This window comes from Cryptomeria japonica, chromosome 2, assembly GCF_030272615.1.
Source record: "Cryptomeria japonica chromosome 2, Sugi_1.0, whole genome shotgun sequence".
Lineage (NCBI taxonomy): Eukaryota > Viridiplantae > Streptophyta > Pinopsida > Cupressales > Cupressaceae > Cryptomeria > Cryptomeria japonica.
In genome coordinates, this window is record NC_081406.1 from 184510256 (window position 1) to 184534575 (window position 24320).

At 34.4% G+C, this 24320-nt stretch overlaps 1 long non-coding RNA gene across 1 annotated transcript; it reads right to left on the bottom strand.

Moving 5' to 3' along the window:
- Positions 1–333: 333 nt before the first annotated feature.
- Positions 334–1645, bottom strand: LOC131054151 (uncharacterized). Its single transcript, XR_009371626.1, has 3 exons — positions 1495–1645; positions 1135–1358; positions 334–831 (listed from the first exon to the last, which is right to left on the bottom strand). It is a non-coding gene; the product is annotated as an uncharacterized LOC131054151 (long non-coding RNA).
- Between the last annotated feature and the right edge of the window lie 22675 nt (positions 1646–24320).

Below are 24320 nucleotides of genomic sequence, written 5' to 3' on the forward strand. Positions count from 1 at the left end.
TAAATAAATTATACATGTCTAACCTATACATATTCTTTAATAAATATTTTTGATTAAGTAAACTGGAAGGATCCGGATCCTGATCCGATACATTAACAGCACTGTACAGCCGATCAAAAAATAACTACTAGAACAGAACAGCTAGGGGCACAAAAGACCATCAGACATACATAATAAAAAACATATAAGAGACACAGAGACACAGAGACCATCTGAGCTAAATAAATTAACTAACCGTCTAAACATATAAGAGACACAGAGACCATTTAAGATCATAAACATAAGTTTTAAAATACTTTCCATCATGCCATAAACCGTCTCTAACCTATACTTTAATAAATATTAAATACTTTGCATCATTCCATAACCAGTCTCAAAACGGAATCTTAACATTTCAGATGATTCATATTTGTAAAACTGAAAATATACACCATTGAAAATGTCACATATTAAAACTAAGCAAGAGCTACATGATCTATAGACCATGCGCTACGACATTTTTTCACTTAAAAATGTCCCTATTCAAACTATTTATAAAACCCTAAACTACACGAAAGCAAAAAAAATAAAAAACCAGTGTTCCAGAAATGCCAACGCCCTCACAAATCGGGATGCAGAGGAAATAATTCCAGTGTTCTGATATCAGCTGGTTCTACCGATGAATTTCTCCTAGGTCCGCCATAATCTTACTCATCATATATATAATTCGAAAGACAAGCCATAATTTATAAATGCGGTTTCATACTTGGACATTGCTCCGTTCAGATGACCTCTTCGCACGGAATAAAGAAGTCCAGCTTCGCGGCCTAAACACTGCAGGCCATTTGGAGGCTGAAATATACATTTTTTTAGGTTAGTTAGCATAAAAAACCCATGCAAATAGGAAACCCTAAGAATCTATTATGATGTTTTGTTATTTCTAAATATTATTGTATTATTTAGAGATCACATTTTCTGGTCTATTATCAGAATGATAGAATGTATAAGAAAAAAAAAATCTAATGATGAATCAAGAAATAAGAAATATGATCTAAAAGATTGATATAAAAAAACCCTCGCATAATCAAATTCACAAACAACAAAATATTTGTAAAAATCTAATGTCATTAAGAAGAATGACATCCCGCTGCTCACATGATTCTGCTTTTTCCTTTTTCCGTCTATCACATGATACTGCTTTTTCTTTTTTCAGCTTATCTCTGGCAGCGGCATTCTGAAACCAGAAGAACACGTTTTTATTCCGCTCGCGAATTTGGAGTTCAATATACCCTTTTGGATTTCAGTTGGTTTCCATCTACTGAAACCACTCCTCATGCTTGCGCTGTCTACAACACTTGCAGATCTGTTCAGCCTGGAATCTGAAAAAAAAATAAAAATAAAGGGTTATTTTACGGCAATAAACAACATCGTACCGAATGGAAAAAACTAGATTTTTAAATAAAATGTGAACAACCCAATTCGCTCTATAAAATCAGAAGGGCCCAGTTGGTTTACCTGCAGCAGATCCGCGATCCATTATGCTCTGCAGACCCTAAACTCGTAATATCTTCAGTAACTGAAGAGAGCTTACCGAACTTAGTATCTCAGGTAAGTCAAAGCCGATGGTGGGTAGACAAAGGAGGTGGATGGTATAAATAATACATAAAAGTTGATTGGGTAAAGAAAAAAGAAAGAGCAAGAGTCAATAAATTTTGGGAAGGAGGAAAATGAGTTCAGTGGAAGGGTATGGTTTTCTACCGTGTAGTATGAGGGTGTGGCCGACAAATTAATAAATGAGTCTCAAAGTTGATTGGGTAAAGAAAAAAAAAAGAGCAGAATCAATGGATTTTGGGAAGGAGGAAAATTAGTTGGGCGGAATGGAAGAGTAAGAGTTCTGTATGGTGTGATTGTGTCATTTTGGGAAAGAAGAAATGAGTTTGAAATGTTCTCCACCGTGCCATCAAATAATATTAAAGGAGTTACGAGGTATGTCTAGATTTTGGGAAAGAAGAAAATGAGTTCGAAATGTTCTCCACCGTGTATACGAATAATATTAAATAAGTAAATAATATTAAACGAGTTACGAGGAGATAAGTCAATGGATTTTGGGAAGGAGGAAAATGAGTTCCGTCTAAGGGAAGAAGATTTCTTCAAGATGTAATCCAAAAATATTAAATGAGTTAGGAGGTATGTGATAAGTGGTGGTAAGGTGGAAATAAACTAGCATAGTTTAATAGAGAGCTTTCTTAAGAAGTGCACTTGATAGATAATGGATTTAAGCATTTTTTAGATTGAACTTATGTTGCAATTGAATTTGAAATAAAATTTGAATAATTTATTATATTTTATAGCATAGATACCTTTTAGTTTGTGGCTCTTAGTTGAAAAAGTTTGAATCTATGGTTGGTGCTTTCATATTATGATTTAGATGCTTCTAGATTAAATATAAAGCCTTAAGTTTTATTTTGAAAATTCTTTTAAATTTGATGGATAAAATTTAGGTTAATTTTAAAATATAGATTTTAATCATTTAAATAAGATAATTTATTTGCAATATTTCCTTTGTACATTAAATGTAAAATTATTTTTGAGCCTCATTGTCAAAATATGTAATGTTATAGTTTTAAAGATATTCAAATTTCTATCAAGCTTGTGGTGTAGAGTTTTCACCGTTGGAACTTGTATTATAGTGTGTGGTGTTATAGTTTGAAAGATTAGGTTTTGTTATGGAAGCATAAGGTGTATAGTTTTCAACATCTTTCAACATTGGAGCTTGTATCAGAGCATGTGGTCTTATAGTTTGAAAGATTAGGTTTTGTTATGGAAGCATGTGGTGTATAGTTTTCAACATCTTTCAAAATTGGAGCTTGTATAGAGTGTGTGGTGTTATAGTTTGAAAGATTAGGTTTTGTTATGGAAGCGTGTGGTGTATAGTTTTATATGTTGGAACAATTTGAAAGATTAGGTTTTGTTATGGAAGCCTGTGGTGTATAGTTTTCAATATTGGAACTTGTATTATAACATGTGGTGATAGTTTGAAAGATTATGTTTTGTTATGGAAAAGTTTCCAACTAAAGTGATAAGATGTAGTGTCATCTTAAATTATTAAAGTAATAATAAATTTATTTACTTAAGTAATCTATAGGTTTATAAATAAATTTTTAATATAACTTTTCAATAAATATTTGAAGGAGAGTAAAACCTATATGGATATCTCAAGTACAGCTACTTAAAAACACAAATATGTATCAATCTTGAAGTGCATATTCATCATTTTTTTATTTTTTTAGTTAAACTTATAAATGAGTTATTACAATAGAACTTTAAGCTCATGCAAATTCACTTTGATATATAAAAATTTGATAGAAATAAAAATGAAATTCTTTTAATATGAAGAACAAGTGTAAAAAAATCTATATTATTATCACCCTAAAATTAAATAATAATATTTAAAATGTATTAAAACACATCTAAAAAATAGCATTTTTTTAAGGAAAAGGGGGTGAGCTCTATAAATGTATTAATATTTAAAAATGTACAATTAAAAAAGAGACTCTTGATGGAGCCTACATTCACCAAAATAGAAAGTCTATAATGCCTATTCCTACCCAAAAAAACCCTAGAGAATTAAGCCACCTAACAACCTAACTAAACATCATAGAGATTTTCAAAAAAAGTGTTAAAACATCACATTATTCTTAAAGGATATAAATACATTTAAAATTATATGATTACATAACACTAATGCACAAATAGATATAAACTCTAATATCTAACTTACGTCCTCTAAGGTTTTTAAATGTCATTACTAATAAACCATTAACTAAAAGATACATGAGTTTTTTTTTCCCTACTTAAACTATTACACACAACATAGAAACGTTGTAATATAGAAACGTTACCATCTAAACTGTATAATTATAATCATGTGATATAATTTATCTAACACTATCGAGTTATTACATTCATTTTATTTCACTAATATCCAATCATTCTTAAGCTATTGAAATATTCAACATGATAGAATCTATCTATTCCTATAATATAGTAGGTGCTAATGTAACATTATTTAAGTATACATGAATACATCATTACAATACATATTACATCTCATAGATGGAATATATTAGAGGCATAATTCGACCATTAAAAATAAATTGTAATGATATCCTGATCACATGAATGATATACAAATAGAAGTGCATAGATAAATCTTTATATATATCATATATTACATTCATATTATAATTACTTAGCACTAGAATTAAAGTGAAGAAGCAACATCCATCACACACATGCACATCCAACAAGGAATCCCAATTAAAGAAGACATCAACCACCCCACCATGTGGAACCAGAAAGGTCCACCCCCATGCTCTAGAGAACAAACCTAGGATTTACCAATTGAAAAGAGGGACTTGGTAATCCAGTACAAGAGATTCTTCTCAATTTTTGGCAAGAAAAACATTCCACATATCAACAAGTGAAGCCTAAAAATTGGAGGGAATTCTTAAAAAGAAATTTTTTTCCCATGCCAAATCCATTTCCATCCAAAACCTAGAAGCCAAGAGGGTGTGGGAAGGAAGGATTGGCGATAGCATTGAGTCTTATGCTACTGAATGGAAGAACTTGAAGCTAGGAAAAAGGTGTCATAACATTGAAGAGCCTCTTTGATATTTTTATCCTCTTCAAGGAGCATGAGAAAAGAATCACCTGTAAAGTGCCCATTAACTAGCTATTGAGGTAACTCATAAAAGGTAATGTCATGAACTCACCCAACAAAAATGGAATCTACTAGTAAATAACCAAACACATAAGTAGCAAGAACATATAAGGAGGGCACAAGAGGGAACCCTTAGCAAATGGAATGAAAAAGTCCAACAACAAAGGAATGTCAGTGATTGATAGTAATACATGTAGAGACATCACCAAATAGGATTTTAATAGATTTAATGATGCATGGGTCAAATCCGAGAGCTCGAAACATGGCCAAGATAAAATGCCACTCAATGAGATCTTAAGTATTAGAAAAGACAATTTTTAAGAAGATGGCAGCTTGTCGAGAACAGATGGTCCATTCCATCCCCTCTTGCACAATAATGATATTATCCATAGTGAATCTAGATTTAATGAGACTATTTTTCTCAGGATGAAAAATGAGTAGGAGCATGTGAAAGATTATTTAAAGCCAAAGCTTTAGCAATGATCTTGTAACAAACATTCAACAAAGTGATAAGCTACCAGTTACAAATATCCTCCAAATCTTTAGGTTTGGGAATAAATTTTATGTCTCCTATATTTATTAACTAACCTAATGATTTATTATGAAAGACTTCAAGATGGAATTGTGCATGTCAGAACCCACACAGGGCCAAAGGGCCTTATAAAATTCACATGAAAAACCATCACAGTGCAAGGTTGTCTCATCTACCATGGTGTTGACAATGTCTTTGAAATTTTCTAAATATATTTATTGCTCATAGAAAGTGTATTGAGCCTCTAAAAACCATTTTAGAAAAACATGAAGATAGTCTTGAAGGGCACAATCTCACTTAGGAGAGGTATCTTGAGTTATGAATTTTTTTTCATAATGGTGAACAAATGCCTAGAGAACATCTAGTAACCTAGAGAGTATAATGTGACCTTCCTTAATTTTTCAATACCCCACTAAGAATGATGTGCATGAAGAACCAAAACTATCTTTTTGGAGGCATGGTCACCCACTTTTAACCAATGACATCTAGCCTTAGTTTGAGCACCATGAGTAGACTAGACAACAATTTTCTTTTGTCGACACAACTAAGCCAACCCAAAGCTACATAGACATAGGCATAGATTTTGTAGCCTATCAAAATTTTAGAGTGGTAGCTTCATAAGATGATCAACGCGATTGAGAAAGTTGTTGGTCATAGATATAAAGAAGATGCATTGGGCACTAGGTAGCATGATTCCACTATGCAATCCAACCAAATTGATGAGCTAGACAATATTCAAAATTCCAAACCTATTCGATATGAGCCAATGTGGGTTGGTGATACAACAATGATGTGTTCAAATAAAACTAGATATTAGAAGGCCACTTTGGACCCACCTTCCACTTAATGCCGAATTTGATGGGAAAGTGGTCTAAAAAAGTGACCTTGGGGACAAAGACCACTGATAGATGTTGACAAGACATGAAAGAGAAAAAAAATAGGCTATAATAGAATGACATAGCCATTGTAGGATTCTGACACTTCGTACCCAAAAATTACTCCATGTATGCCAAATAACATGCAGGTGGTCATGATAAGAATTGGGATAAAAAAGCTCCAATTAATTGTGCATGTAAAACCATGCCTCCTTCTCACAAGATGTCCATTTACATTAGAAAGGAACTAAGCCTTATTTATTAGTCATCACCTCAACCATATTAAAATCCCTACATGAGACCTAAGTCGTCGGAGGCATTGAATCCATAATCCATCGTTAGAGGGTAGATTTTTCAATAGTATCATTGGGAGCATAAACATTAATGATTCCAAAAGAATGGTTTTCAATTGACATGAGGATTTACATAAAATGGTGAGTAGGATCATACCCATGATCAATGACATAGAAATACCAATATAATGCAATAAAAGTTACCACATCCCATGGGCTAGCCTTGTGTTGAAAAGAATACACAAGGCCATCTAGCTAGATGACATGACATGCTACAAAAAACATGAATGAAGCAATTTTAACTTGCTAAAGACACAAAACATAAACAACGAGATAATTTTGTTGAGTATCCTACATGGAATACTTCTTGGCTAGGTTCAGAGAGTTTTTTAGTTGTGAAACTTCACCAATTAGTGAATTCTGCATGAATAGTCTGGGGCAACATCATGGTCAAATCGCCCAGAATTTCAGGGTTAATGGTACACTGTAGAATTTGGCTTCTCCATTGACCACACATCGTCAACGTGCATGCCCATAATATTTGCCTAGAATCACTTGGACGTGGGTATTAGATCACCTCTGTTATTCGCCAACAATAGTAAAACGACCATGTACCCAGGACCTAATTCATGAATGGTAAATTAAATGTTCATTGCACGCGTTGGCCAAATTTGCCAATATCAATTAAAAAATTATAAGAATTTGAGGACCCATTTCGCCCTGCTTAAATTAAATGTTCATTGCACGCCTACGCAATTTGCCAAAAATGCAATTAAATTAAATGTTTATTGGCAATTGCAACACCCGGGCCCCGCGCAATTCGCCAAAAATGCAATCATGGATTTCTCTAACTACACTCTTTCTTACACTCTTTCTTACAATTTGTTCGTGTCTGATTAGTAAATTGGGAGGTCTCAAGTCTCGATTCGTATTCCACAAATTGAGTTGGAAAGTAGAAGTTCATTGTAGGGCGGAGGGCCAAAGTTACAATCCTGCAACACAGGTCTAGGCATTCTTGATTCTTGATTCAGAGAATTGAGAAGGCATAAAGGTGAGTAATCATTTCTTCATACTTGATAGTATTAGTTTTAGCTTTTAATTTGTAGTGAGAGGTCAAGACTCAAGATGTCACAATTAGACATGGGTGAGACTCCTCAAGGTGGTGAAGGGATTGAGATGTCACACAAGGGTGAGACTAAGACTCCTTAGGGTGGTGAAGGGATTGGGATGTCAGACAAGGGTAAGACTCCTCAGGGAGGTGAAACTGAAGGGATTGAGAGGCCATAAAAATGCCCAAAACTTAAACTTAAAGATACTACCATAAAGTATTTCTTTGGAATTGGCAAAGTTTTTGGTCCATCAACTTCTGCAGTTGCAGAAGCCTTTCATAGTAGCTCACCACCACCAAAAGGTGGGATTGTCATTTAGTTAAATGCATCAAATAAGGATGACAATACCGATACGACAAAAGATTTTCTAAGGGATACACACAATGAGATAATTCACTTGGATGCCAATGCTAGTACTGAAGATGATTTTGGTTGGAAGAAAAGAAAAAGGAAAATAAAACTGGGGTGAGCATGGGAGATGAGAAGGAGTTTTAAGATTCATCGGGTAGCAAAGTACCCATTCATTGAACCAATCTCAAACAATGATGAACAACCAAAAAAATGTAGGTGTAAGATTTGTAGCTAGAAAACTAAAAGAGAGAAGAAGATGCAGCTAAGGCTTGACACCATAGAAAAGCATATTGGTAAGGTTTATGAAAAACATATCATAGATGGAAAGGAAACACGAGTAGTAAGATGGAAATAAAAGGAAGAATATCTTCATGTTAAGTATGCCATGGAATATGAAGAGCATAACCACAAAATGACATTGATTGGTAATAGTGGATTTGGAGATACAATCAAGGCTGGGCTTAAACATATAGTGAAAGATGCAAACTTGACAAAGACTCTTTAGCTAAGTGTTGTTTTTCATATTCTATAGAGAGGGCATCCTATGAAAGATTTTCCAGAATTTAGTAATCTATTATCTTTCTTAAATGTTCCTCACTATCCTATGTCACATTGGTCAATAAACGCTAGATAGGAGATGGCAAACTGTCTCGCTAAGGTGGAAAAGCAAAATTTACAAGAGAGTGTAAAATAGTCAAATTTCATTTCATTATCCATAGATGAAGTTACTACGGTAGATAACACTACTTGGGTTTGTATGCATGTGTATACCATAAAAGAACATGTCCGCCAAGTTCATCTACTCTGTGTTTGTAAAATAATGGGCAATTCAACAACATAAAATTTATATTTGGAAGTTAAGAAAGCTTTGAATGAAATTGCTAGTATGGATGACTTCACAATTGCCAAGAAGTTGGTGTGTGTTGGAGCTAATGGAGCTACAGTAATGCAAGGTCAAAGGACCGGTCTTTGCGCAAGATTACAAACTAGTATTGCACCATACATGGTTGGCATTCACTGCATTATCAGAGAGTTGTCAAGGTTGATGATTTGTATTAATAGTTGTCATATTCATGTAATTTTGATATCAATGATGTGTTTGCATTATCAGAGAGTTGTGTATGTGCGAACAAGAAAATTCATCTTTTGGTGAGAAATGTAGAGTAGAAAGTTTTTAGAGAAGATAAATATGCTTAACTAGAACTGTCATCAAGCATTTGGAGATGCTATTCTTTCAGTTCATGTAATTTGGATTGTTGTCCAATCTTTATAAGGTAGTGAGACTTCCTCAAGGTTGTAACCCTCCTTGTTTTTGAGTAGTGTTCTCTAGGAAGTGTGCCTGAATGCATGTGCATTCCCCATTGTAATATTTTCATATACTACTATAGAGTATCATTTTATTATTGGTAGGTTCCCACCATCATTTTTCCTTTAACCGGGTTTTCCACGTCAAAATATTCGTGTTGTTGTTGTTATTGTTCTTATCAGAGAATTGCCTTTGATAATGTTCTAAAGGACAGGCCAAACTTTCAAGGGCTAAAAATGCCCCGAAGGCCTTCAAAAATGCCAATTACTAGTATATAGAAAAACTAAAAAAATATTAAAATATTTTTCCATTGTTTCAGATTTTCTTATGATCATTACTTCCCCCTTCAAAAGAAATGGGCCCCATTGCATCAACACTCTGAATGAGATGAGGAAAACATTATTGAATCTGCTCCGTGGTAAACCACTTTCCTTGTTGAGAAATCTGCTATGCTCGAACCACTTTGTACAAGTAAATATGTTGTTATTTTAGTATTTTCACCATGGTGTCCACAATCTGATCGCATTGGAATGGGGTAGCTGCATTTGGATTCAATTCTGTAGTGGAGATTGTTTCTACAATATCTAATAGTGGAGAAAAATATGGCTTCAAGAGTTCCACATTGAAGACTACATGAAGACCCAGAAATGGAGGTAAATTAATCTCAAAAGTATTATCACCAACTTGCTTGATAATGGTGTATGGCCCATAACATAGAGGAAAAAGCTTCCTATTGGCACCGTACAATCGTTCCTTCTAGATATGCAACCACAACTTGCCCTCGACTTGAAAATGATGAGGAGTACGATGCTCATCATGTCTCTCCTTATATTTCTTATTTGTGTGCTTCAAGATTTCATGAACTTGTTGCTGCAGATGATGAATTCTATCAATGAATTGGGTTGCCTTATCTTCCTCCTTACCAACATGTGGAACCAGATCAGGTTGAATAAGGGGTATGTCAACATCCATGGGTGCAAGTGGCAAATAACCAAAACAAACCTCAAATGGGTTGTGGCTAGTTGAACTATGAATTGCCCTGTTGTAGCTATATTGAACATATGGGAGACTTTCATCCCATGTGTGGAGATATTTTGAGTGGTACATTCATAGGATGTGTGTGATCTTCCGATTCACTACCTCTGTTTGGCCATTTGTTTTAGGGTGGAAAGTAGTAGACTTTGTTAATTTTGTGTCCATATTTTCCCATAGTGGAGACCAGAACTTACTAAGAAATGTGTTGTCCCTATTCGAGATAATGGTATTTGGTAGACCAAAATGAACCCAAATGTATTCAAAGAAGAGCTTTGCAGTGTCCTCTACAGAAATTGTTTTTTTACATGCCACTATTACTGCCATTTTTTAGAACCTATCTACCACAACATACACACAATCATGGCCTCTTTCGACGGTAGGAAGACCAGACATTTAGTCCATAGAAACTAAGAGCCAAGGTTTTTTAGGAACAGGAAGTGGTGAATACAACCCAAGTTTACGATTGGCAAGCTTAGCAATAACACATGCGGTACAAGCTTGAATATATGAAATAACATCATTTCATAATTTTGGCCAATAGAAATGCCTCTAAAGTATAGCAGTAGTCTTACCTATACCAAAATGACCAGCAACCTTACTATAGTGAGCTTCCCATATCAACTTTTTGCATTCTGCATTGGGCACACAGATTTGGCCAACGTGAGAAAGCATTCCATCCTGCAAATAGAAGTCATTCGCTTGATGTCCCTTCACTGATTGATTATAAACATCTACAAATTCAACATTATTCTCATACAAGAAAGCCTAGGCTTTAGTTTGATGACCACATGATTTCAAAACCATACTTATGGTTGCAATTGGAGGCCTGCTCAAACAGTCTGCTACTTTGTTAGTGCTTCCCTTCTTGTGGCAAATGTTAAGGTAAAATTGTTGAAGATATGCTGACCATTGTTGATGTCGATCATTCTACAATTTCCCTTGTGTTTACAAAAATTGAAGAGGTTTTTGATCTTTGTGCATGACAGTCTCCTTACCCAAAATGAAAAGTTTCCACTGCTTATAGGCTTGAACAAGAGCATACAGTTCCTTGTCATAAGTGGCATAACAACACATTATAACAGAAAAAGTCTGACTGTGATATGCAATTGGATGACCATGTTGCATGAGGACTTCCACTAGAGCATATTCTGATGCATCTGTTTGTATTTCAAATGATTAGATTTTCTTCTGATCATATAGTGATATTTGGAGATGATAAAGCTTGTGTAATTCGTTGTAGAGGTTCTATTTCTCTTGATGGTAAGAATAATATAGATGATGCATTATATGTTGAAGGTTTGAAGCATAATATTTTGAGTGTTGGACAAATGGTTGATAAGGGATATCCTTTGAAATTTAATAATGGTAAATGCAACATTCTGAATGCCTCTGGTATAGAGATTTGCATCAAGAACTAAGACTTAAGGTAATATATTTCATTTGAATGTTGGTGAGAAAAGTTGTTTGATTTCCCAGATAGATGAAAGTTGGTTGTGGCATAGAAGGATGTGTCATGTTAATTTTGACTGCATGATTAAGATAAGTTCTACTCAAGCTATTAGAGATTTTCCTAAGATTGTGAAATATTGTAATCTAGTATGTAAAGAATGTCAATTGGGAAAGCAAACAATAATTTCATTCAAAAGAAAATACTATACATCTAATGGATTATTAGATCTTGTCCATACTTATTTCTGTGGTCCTAGAAGAGTAAGAATTGTGAAGGGTGATAGATATTTCATGTTGTTTTCGATAAAGATAAACGGGTTTTACATGGAACCGAAACCAAAAGTTTTACAAAAGTCGAACATCAGCCAAAAAGATAGAAACCAATAGAAAAACAAGGGAGCACCCCAGAATAGACACGAAAGAAAAAGAGACACAGACAACAAAACAAAAGCACTCAAATAAGAGAGTGCACCAACTCCTTGTTCTTTTGGATGGTAATCTTATTGATATTTTATGTTGTTGATTGATGACTATTCTAGAATAATGTGAGTTACTTTTCTAAGGGAGAATTCAAAAGCACTGGAGAAATTCAAGATATTCAAAGCTAAGGTGGATACATAGATAGGATTGAAGCTGAAATGTCTAAGATCTGATAGAGGAGGAAAATTCACATCTGGTGAGTTTGATTCATTTTTTGAAAAGCTTGGAATTAGAAGACATTTATCTGCTCCTAGAACACCTAAGTAGAATGGAGTTGTTGAAAGGAAGAACATAACTATTTTGGATGCTGCTAGGACTATGTTGATTGAAGGGAATGTTTTTAAGACATTTGGAGACAATTTGTTATCACGGTTGTATACACATTCAACCGGGTGCATATAAAAGGTGATTCTGATAAGGCTCCTTATGATTTATGGTTTGGTCATGTTCCTACAGTTAGATATTTCATAATTGTTGGAAGAAAATATTATATCAAAAGAGATGAGGATATATGAAAGTTTGATGCAAGATGTGATGAAGGAAACTTCTTGGGTTATTCTAGTAAGACAAAAGTCATCGGTGTTACAATGAGAGGTTGAGAAAGATAGTGGAAAGTGAAAATGTGAAGGTTGATGAATGCCATGGAAAGAAGACTAGAGCATGTGGATATGAGTTTGAGTTTGATGATCAAGATGTTATTTCAAAGTAAGTGAATACTAAGAGCCTAAAGAAGAATGATTTGGAAGAGATAGATAATCTAGATATTATTATTGTCAATGGAGAAGTTCAAGAACCTAAGAATCAGAATAATCAGAAGTCTCTGAGGTATGTGAGATTAAATCATTCAGAAAATTAGATTATTGGTGATAAACATAAAGATGTGATGACTAGGAGAAGGATTGTTGTTGAAGAGATATGTTTTATTTCTAAGATTCAACCTAAAGATGTTGTTGAAGATTGTAAAGATGAGAATTGGATAAAAGCTATGGAAGAAGAGTTCAATCAGATTGAGAAGAACAATACATGGGAACTTGTTCTGAGACCAAAAGCCAAGAATGTGATTGGTATATAATGGGTATTTAGAAATAAATTGAATGAAGTCGGTGAAGTAGTTAGAAACAAAGAAATATTGGTATGTAAAGGATACTCATAGATGGAAGGAATTGGTTATGATGAGACTTTTTCTCTAGTAACTAGAATTGAAGTTGTTAGATTAATTCTTGCATATGCTTCTTATAGGATTTTCAAAGTATATTAGATGGATGTGAAGTCAACCTTTATGAATGGTGATTTGGAAGAGGGAGTCTACATTGAGCAACCAGATGAGTTTTCATTATCAAATGAAGGAGACATGGTATGCATATTGAAGAAAGCACTATATGAACTTAAAAACATCCCCTAGAGCTTGGTATGCTAGATTGGATAGGTATTTGATGAAGTTTGGATTCTATAAAGGTACTGTTGATAATAATTTATACTTTAAGGTTGACAATGATAACATTCTGATTGTTGAAGGTTTTGTTGATGACATTATTTTTGGAGGAAATGATGATTTGAGTATGAGGTTTGTTGATGATATTCAAAAAGAGTTTGAGATGTCTATGATAGGTGAGAAAAAATTATTCCTAGGATTGCAGATTAAATAGACTGATAAAGGCATTTTCATTTCTCAATCTAAGTATGTGAAGGAATTGTTGAATAAGTTTGGGTTAGATAACTCCAAACCTATTTGAACTTGTATGGTGAATGGATGCAAGTTGTCTAAGCATGATGAATCTCTGAAAGTTAATCAGACCTTGTATATATCTATGGTTGGTGGACTACTATACTTGACTCGGACTAGACCAGATATTATGCATGCTGTTTGTCTTTGTGCAAGATTTAAAGATGATCCTAAAGAAAGTCATGTTACTATTACAAAGAGGATTTTCAGATACTTGAAGGAGATAAATGACTATAGTTTGTGGTATCTGAAGAATGATGATTTCATGTTATGTGCTTATAGTGATGCAGATTGGTTAGGTAATGATGATGACCAGAAGAGTACCTCTGGTGGTGCATTATTTTTGGGACAAGAAGTTGGTTTCTTGGGCAAGTAAGAAGCAAGATGCTATTTATCTATCTATTGTAGAAGTTGAATACATTTCTGCTGCTAGCAAATGTACTCAGATAGTTTGGATGAAGCAAATATTGAAGGAAATTAGAGTTGTTTATGAAGAGCCTACTGTTATATATTGTGATAATTCAAGTGCTATCAATATTTCCAAGAGTCGGGTACTGTAGTCTAAAACAAAGCATACATCAATCAAGTATCATTTATTGAGAGAGGAAGTCAATGAGGAAGAAGTCAAATTGGAGTATGTATCTACAAAGAATCATATTTTAGATATCTTTACTAAGCCTTTTCCTACAAATAAATTTATAAATATGAGAGATAAGTTAGGGGTCTTTGTCCCTTCTGATGAGAACTAGATGCATTGAGATGCATAAATACTGTAGACTTCATAGTCTTATCTTCCTATCTTGATCGATGAGCAGGTGTTGCTACTAAGAAGGAGTAGTCAGTATGTGGTTCAGTGGTTTGTGTTTGGGGGAGAGAATCATAATTTGGATATTATTAGAGGGATATATTCTATTTTCAAAGCCTTTTTCCATTGATGTCAAAGGGAGAGAGAAGCATGTGAAAATATGCCTTAGCTTGGAAGCTTTGTGTGCATGATCTGAGGAGGAGATTGCTGGTGTTGATTTCTTTCTTTGTATTGATTGTTTTTCACATCCATATGTTTCCATCAATGCCAAAGGGGGAAATTATTGCATATTGTTATTGCTAGGATATGTTGTTGTCATTGATGTCAACATATTCTCATGTTCCGGTATTTTAGTATTGCAATGACATTGGGTTGGTTATTTTAGTTGGTATGTTGCAGATTTGTGATTTTAGTAATGAAGTATCTCTAGTTAATTCAGTGTTGGTTTCATTATACTATGTGGTGATTTGATCGAGTTATGGATTCCGATATGAGGATTTTTTTCAGTGTTCAGTGTTGCAGTGTTCTAGTATTTGATCCGTTGTGCTTCAGAATGATTATATCTTGAGTTGTGGATTTGGGAGAGTGTTTGGGATGTTAATGTGTTTTCTCAATTTAGATGGTTCATGATTTGGTTCTCCACAAGTTATCTTTCTAGTCCTAGTTGCTTCTATTGAGTGTTCTTGAGTATCAATGTGTTGATCGATGAAGATTTGATTAAGTGGTGTTGATGAAACTATTGAGGATGGTTCTAATGTGCATGTTGGTGTTTCCTAATCATGTCCTATTTGTTTTGCTTGTCCACATTGATCATTGTGGGTATTATGGAGGATCTTATGGGTTTGGTGGCGTTCTTCATGTTATGTGACATTTTTGGTGGTGTAGCATGTTGTGGATGATCTTGGCGAAGATTTCTGGTGGTGTTGCATGTTCATGGATTTAATTTGGGTCCATGTTATGGCATCATGAAATTGTATTGGTCTGTTGATTGATCTATGCATCGTGTGATGTAATTTTGTAATTAGGTCTTAAGGGTTTAGTATTAGTGTTGTATCTGCATTATCAAAGAGTGGTATATGTGCAAAAAAGAGAATTCATCTTTTGGTGAGAAGTGTAGAGTAGACAAATATGCTTAACCGGAACTGTCATCAAACAGTTGGAGATGTTATTCTTTCAGTTGATGTAATCCAGATTGTTGTCTAATCTTTTCAAGGCAGCGAGCTTTCCTCAAGGTTGTAGCCCTCTTTGTTTTTGAGGAGTGAGCTCTAGGAAGTGTTCCTAAATGCATATACATTCCCTAGTGTAATATTTTCACATACTATTGTAGAGTATTATTTTATTGTAAATAGGTTCCCATTGTGGTTTTTCCCTTAACTGGTTTTTCCTCATCAAAATATTGGTGTTGTGTGTGTTTCTATTATTGTGCTTATCTTTGTTGTTATTGTAATTGATTAGATATGAAGTTGTGCTCAAATTGTTAGATCCGGTGAAAACTGATTCACCCCCCTCTCAGTTTTCCTTCATTATTGTTGCCAATAGTAGGATTTCCTTACAAACAACGAGCTTTGTTTGGTTATCCTTTTTCAATTTGTAGATCCTTGTTCAATTTTGTGGATTTCCTTTTAAAAAATGGGTTTTGTTTGGTTATCCTTGTTGTGGTGTCCCAATAACATTCTTTCATAGTTGTTTGCCTTGTAAAATCCACATGAAATGACATCTCAAGTTAAAATTTTTAAGATAGTAGTAATTTATTTTAATTTTTTAAATAAAGAAGAAAGAGTTATCTCTATTATATTTTGATTATAAAAATACATTAATTTAGTTATAAAATTATTTATTATAATATATATTAAGTTGTTATAGTAATTTAAATTGATACTCCTATTATTTTTGTATAAATTTATATTAGTATTATAGATGAGTAGAGTTTTAAATATTACATTTTATAGTGTAGAAAAGGAAAGGATAATTGAATATTAATGTTTGTAACTCTTATAATATAGTGTCTATCATAGAGTTATACTTTGGTGTTCAAAGTATTAGCATTCCACAATATATAATTAATTTTTTATATTTTTCGTGATTTATTTAAAATATGTATTAAATATTTCATCATTATTAAATATATTTAATATATGTACAAGGGGAAAGGTATAAATGAAAATGGTAACTATTTTTATATTTATTATTTATTATTAAACATATGAAATATAAATAATTAAATTATAATTTAAAAATTTGAATTCTAAATTAATTTTTAAGTTTTAATATAAAAATTTGAAATAATAATATTTTTTAAAGCAATATCATCTTAAGTAATTGATTTTTCATTATATAATACAATCATAAACATTAATACAAGAATCTCTATTAATTAATAGTCATTAATTTCTAATCTAAAAGATAAAAAATATAAGTAAACTTAATGTAATCAACTAAAGAACTTAATCAATCCTTAATATCTATAAAATTACATTATGTGTTTTTTATTAAGGATAAACAAGTTTTGATGGGACCCAAAACCCCAAACAACAGGTTTTAAAGGGACCCGAAACAATCAAATTCTGGAACCCACAACACAATGCTACCTAGAGGAATAATCATAGGAAAACCAACAACCCAACCACAACCGAGACTAAAAAGACTAGCCTCTAAAACATACACAAGGGTTTTAATAAGGCTCCCTTAACCTTTGACTAACAACATGGGTGTTCTAGGCACCCATAACCTTCAAAGACACTAGACTACAATAGGTAGCCATACATTCAGGATCTAGAAGGTTTTGAAAGGCTCCCCTAACCATTAGCCTGGGTTTTGAACTGGTCCCCAAAACCAACAGAGAAGGGTTTTCGTAGGCTCCCTTAACTTGCAACTGATGAATAATGATGAACAATTGATAGCCCAATAGGTACTGAGAGGGGGGCTGGGGGTGAATCTGTATAGATAAAAACTCTCAACAACTTATCTAGCTAAAGTAATACCAATTGGTTATCACTATTACTGAACTTAACCATGGCAATACCAGTCAAACATAGTAAGATATCAGACACCATAAACTAATAAGTCTAAATACTTCAAACATGATCAATTTACAACATCAACTTTCACCCATAAACATATGCATATGGTATGCTAGTAATACCATAACCTATTAACTTTGCATGCATGATCTATCAACCAAATACTTCATAAACATCACATGAAAAATGCATAACACATGACACATATTTTTCACGTGGAAACCCAAATGGGAAAAACCACAGTGGGAATGAATACCCACAAGCTTGTTTTGAACTCTTTTTAAGCTCGCCCTGTTAGGATCCTAGTCTAGTCAAAGACTTTACAATAAGGTTCTGTTAGGAACCGATCCTGTTAGACATCACCCAGTCAAGGGATGGCTATATACCCTGTTAAAGGTTGAAACACTGTTAAAGGTTACCTCGCTAGAGGATTTAAAGAACTCAATGATCTTGAGTCACCTAGCTATAGGTTTTACAATAAGCTTGTTAAAGCTACTCGGTAAAGGGATTTTCCAACTATTGCAATGGTTAAAAGACAACAGGTAAAACTATGATATGATAACAGCACAAGATGCCAAGGCATATCCTTTTCATATCCTCTACACTACAATCACACTCTACAGTTTCCCTCTTTACTGGTCTGGCAAGTATCAAGTATCTCTTCACTCGAATACACACACAACATTTGCCAATAATTTTTCAATACAAACATCATCGACCTTATAGGTAACAGAAAGGTCGGTAGCATAAAACCTAAACATCTTAGGTTTATAACATAGGTGGTCTCATCCTGACCGTCCAAACATATTACATAGAGCATTTACAATTTCAAATAGATCACAAGTCAATCTGCATCGCTCATTCATCACTGCTCATGGGAATCAGTAACCCATCAAGTTTTCTTCTTATGCCACTAAGAAGAATAATCACTCTCGAGGTAGACTTCAAATGCAGTCAATCTTCTCATGCCTCAATCCTTTATGTACTCAAAGATGATGTGGCACCTTGATCACATAGTATCATCAGTTCATCACACAAGCTAGATTGACAAGTCAATAACGATAGAGCTGAGACTACCAACAGGTAATCACACTTAGTGAAATCCTAACACCGGTTCACTGAATCTCCTCATACCTCTTCATACTGGTTCACTTGAACTTATTGACATCAATTAAAACATACATTATCATCATATCAACATACTGGTTCATCATATGCCAATGATATCCAATAATCTCCCCCTTTGGCATTGATGGCAATACTTAGTATAATATTGCAATTAGAAACATCATAGACCAATGTGTGTTTATCATCAGATATCTTCTCCCCATATATCTATCATATCTATACCTTCCATATCTTCTCTCCCTTTGACAACAATGCCAAAGTGGAGGCATAAGGTTCCAAAATCTACTATGTTGCTCCCCCTAAGAAGTAGCATCGTTCAACACATCAATCCTGAAGGATTTGTCATTTGTAGTACTTGACTGATGCGGAGCACATATCTTTTAGTTAACTTCATGAAGGGGCAGAAGCCCTAATTCACCTCTCAAATAGGTAAATGTAGTCTTCAGTAAGGGATTAGTGAATATATCAACTAGCTGCTCCTTACTAGAAACATGTTGAAATACAACCTTATTCTGAACTTTCTCTCTCAAGAAATGATATTTAAGCTCAATGTGCTTAGTTCTAGCATGCAATACCAAATTCTTGGAAACATTTATTGCATTTGTGTTGTCACAAAATATGTTCACCAGTTCAGATATAGGTACCTTAAAACCTTCCAATACATACTTCATCCAAATTGCTTGAGTGCAGTTCATAAATGCTGCTACATATTCTGCTTCAGTTGTAGATTCAGAAGCACATATGTACTTCTTACTTGTCCATGATACTAATCTTCCACCAAGAAAGAATGCTCTGCCAATTGTGCTCTTCCAGTCATCGACATTGCCTCCCGAATCGACATCAGTATATACGTTGAGAGTATAGTAACCATTATATAGATACCACAATCCATAATTGCTTGTTCCTTTTAGATATCTAAGAATCCTTTTGACAGCTACCAAGTGGGATTCTCTTGGACATTTCTGAAAATGAGCAACTATGCCCACTGCATGAACAATATTCGATCTGCTGTGCACCACATAGTGTAACTTACCGATCATTGACCAATACTCCTTTTCATTCACCAATGCTGAATCATCTTCCTTAGTCAATTTACAACCAGTCACCATTAGCGTACCAACTGGTTTGCTTTCCTCCATGCCAAAAGTCTTTAATACTTCTTTGACATACTTGGACTGGGTAATAAAGATACCCTCTTTCATTTGTTGAATCTGTAACCCAATGAAGAACTTTATTTCTCCTATCAAAGACATCTCAAACTCTTTCTTCATTTCATCTACAAACACATGACTCATTCTATCATCTCCTCCAAATATTATGTCATCCACAAACAGTTCACAAATCAGATCTGATCACCTGGTGATTTCAAGTAGATGTTGCTATCTTCACTTGTTCTTTGAAATCCAATCTTCACAAGATGAGAGTATAGTATTTCATACCATGCCCTAGGTGCTTGTTTCAGTCCATACAGGGCTTTGTGTAATCTACACACCATGTCACTATCTTTTGATAAGGCAAACCGTTCTGGTTGCTCTATATATACTTCCTCTTCTAGGATTCCATTCAGAAAAGCAGACTTCACATCCATCTGATAAACCTTAAATCCCTTAAATGCTGCAAATGCAAGTAGCATTCGAACACCTTCTAATCTATCCATAGGAGCAAAAGTTTCTCCATAGTCTTCTCCTTCCTCCTGAGCGCATCCCTTGCATACAAGCCTAGCCTTATTTTTGACAACTGTGCCTTCTTCATTCAACTTATTTCTGAAGACCCATTTGGTACCTATGACAGTTTTATATTCTGGTCTGGGCACCAAAGGCCATGTTGCATTCTTTTCTATCTGGTCTAGCTCCTCTTCCATTTATTTCATCTAGTCTTCATCTGTAAGAGCTTCTCTTGAAGTCTTGGGTTCTAATTCAGAAATCATGCAAGAGTTCTCCTTCATTTTTCTTCTAGTGAGTATACTTGCATCTTTATCTCCTATGATTTTCTTTGGATCATGATGTAGCTTCACATATCTAGGAATGATTCTAGCCTGATCTTCTAGCTTTTCTTCTTCACTAACATCTTCTTCTTTTGTAGATTCTATTGGCGCAAGAACATTGAGATCTTTACAAGTTTCTTTCTTAACAAGTTCCCAAAAGGATATACCCGGTTCATCTTCCACTTCTTCACTACATGTTTCCTCAGGCTCCTCAGGGGATTCATCAACTCTGACATTGATACTTTTAACAATATTTTGTGTTCTATTGTTGTAGCACTTGAGAGCTTTCCTCTTAGTGGAATATCCTAGAAATATTCCTTAATCATATTTTAAATCAAATTTGCTCAAATGCTCACCTCTCTTGATATAACAATTACTACCAAACACTTTAAAGTAACTCATAGTGTGAGTTTTCCCTGTCCAATACTCATAAGGGGTTTTATTTTTACCTTTATTGATGAGTACTCGGTTCATAGTATAGACTACAGCGATCACCACTTCTCTCCAAAAAGTGTGAGCAACCTTTCCTTGAGTCAGCATTGTTCTAGCTGCTTCAACTACAGTCCTCTTATTTCTTTCTACTATCACATTTTGTTGAGGTGCCCTTGGGGCAGATAGTTGCCTTTTAATACCGTTGTCTTCATAGTAATTATTGAATTCATTAGAAGTGAATTCTCCTCCTTGATCAGTTCTTAGGCACTTTATCTTTTTACCACTTTCTTTCTCTACTAATGCTCTAAAAGCTTTGAACTTTCCAAATGTTTCAGAATTGTCTTAAAAGAATGTGACCCACATCATTCTTGAGCAGTTATCGGTAAGAATCATAAAATACCTATCTCCCCGAATACTTCTAGTTTTCATAGGACCACACAAATCAGTATGCACAAGATCGAGTAAATTTTCTGCTAAGAAAGACTTACCTTTAAAAGTTGAGGAAGACATCTTCCTGAGTTGACATTCTTTGCACAAAGAATTCTCAGGTTTATTCAGAAATGGTAATCCTCAATCCTCTTACCGCCTTGATCTTACTAGCGTTAAAAATGTTGTCAAAGTTCATATGACAAAGTCTCCTATGCCATATCCAACTATCATCAAACTTAGCCATTAGACACCGACTTATCTTGGTATTCAACTGAAATAGGTTACCTTTGGTCTGCTTGCCAGTGGCAATAAGTACACCATTCTTCCCACTTATACTATAGACTTTGCTTTTGAATTCCAGAACTAGTCCTTTGTCATTCAATTGAGCAACACTCAATGGGTTATTCTTAAGACCTTCTACCCAGTAGACATCATCTGCATTACTCTTTCCATTCAGCAAGATGGATCCTTTACCTTTTATCGAGCACAATGCATTGTTGCCAAATCTGAGAACACCTCTAGAGACAAAAACTTTCTTCGGTCACCAATCATATGATGAGAACAACCACTATCAATTATCCACTCATTGGAGTTGTCAATGCGAGAGACTAGAGCTTTCTTGTTGGATACTTCTTCCTTTACTGCTACAAACACTATGTCTTCTTTTTCTTCATCCTCCGATTCTTCATCAACAGCACCTTCATCCATAGCAACTAGGCAATTTCTTTTGTTTCCTCCTTTATATTTTCTAAACCTCTCTAGTTTGTCCTCATTGTCATTGTTAGGACAATTAACAACTATATGTCCTATCTTGTTGCAGGAAAAACATTTCAAAGGAATTTTACCTCTATACTTTCCAGTTCCCTTCAGAAGTCTTTTAGCAAGAAGGGCTTAAAACACCATTAGAATCTCTTCATCATCCATATCTTTGCATTGTCTGGATTCATAGCTGGTACTAGTTTCTTTTCCTTTTCTGGATGTTATAGTAGATACTTTAAAGGCTAACTCAGTCTTCTGAAAGCTTCCATCATAGCTATTTAACTCATACATAGTTAACTTTGCAATGATAGAGTCTAAGGATACCTTTGTTTTATCAATAGACCTTAGCCCCTGGATAGTTGATACTCTGATTGCATAGATTGATAACAATGATCTAAGAACTTTACTAACAATAGTGGCATCTTCAATCATTCCACCAGTACTTTTGATATCGCCAACTAATGTCTTAATCCTAATACTATATTGTTGAATGGTCTCACCCTCAACCATCCTCATGTCTTCAAATTTTCCTCTAAGGCTCTCTTCCTTAGCTTTCTTTGCATTTTCATCACCACCATAAATGGTTTCATACCTCCTTAGGAGTGTCTTTGTCTTGAACATCAATAAACTCAATATCTGAAAGGCTACTGTAAGAGCTTCCATAACTTGCCCATTTTCCTGGATTTCTCTCTTTTGATCATCAGTCAGAGTGCCAGTGGGAGTCACAAAATCATTCTCAATATAGTTCCAGTTTTGAGCACCCATACTCTTGATGTAAATCTTCATTCTATCCTTCCATATTTTGAAGTTATCTCTATTGAACTTATGACCTTCCCTCTTCATCATTATAGTAGGATCTTTTACCTCAAGCTATTAGGCTTATATCACCGACGACCTAGAGGCGCTCTACTACCAATTGATGAATAATGAAGAACAACAGATACCCCAATGGGTACTGAGAGGGGGGGGGGGGGGGTGAATTAGTATAGATAAAAACTCTCAACAACTTATCTAGCTAAAGCAATACCAACTGGTTATCACCATTACTGAACTTAACCATGGAAATACCGATCAAACATAGTAAGACACCAGACACCATAAACTAATAAGTCTTAATACTTCAAAAATGATCAATTTACAACATCAAATTTCACCCATAAACATATGCATATGGTATTCTAGTAATAACCTATTAACTCTGCATGCATGATCTATCAACCAAATACTTATAAACATAATATGAAAAATGCATAACACATGACACAAAGATTTTTCATGTGGAAACCCAAATGGGAAAACTCCCTGTGGGAATGAATACCCACAATCTTGTTTTGAACTCTTTTGAAGCTCACCTTGTTAGGAGCCTAGTCCAGTTAAAGACTTCACAATAAGGTTTTGTTGGGAACTGATCCTGTTAGAGATCACCCGGTCAAGGGATGGCTATATACCCTGTTAAAGGTTACCTCGCTAGAGGATTTAAAGAACTCAATGATCTTGAGTCACCTGGTTACAGGTTTTACAATAAGCCTGTTAAAGTTACCCAGTAAAGGGATTTTCCAACTGTTGCAATGGTTAAAAGACAATAGGTAAAACTATGATCTGATAACAACACTACATGCCAAGGAAGATCTTTTTCGTATCATCTACACTACAATCACACTCTACAGTTTCCCTCTTTACTGGTTTGGAAAGTATCAAGTATCTCTTCACTCAAATAAACACAACATTTGCCAACAATTTTTCAATACAAACATCATCGACCTTATAGGTAGCAGAAAGGTTGGTGGCATAAACCCTAAACCCTAAACATCTTAGGTTTATAACACAATCGATCTCATCCTGACGGTCCAAGCATATTCCATAGAGCATTTACAATTTCAAACAGATCACAAGTCAATCTGCATTGTT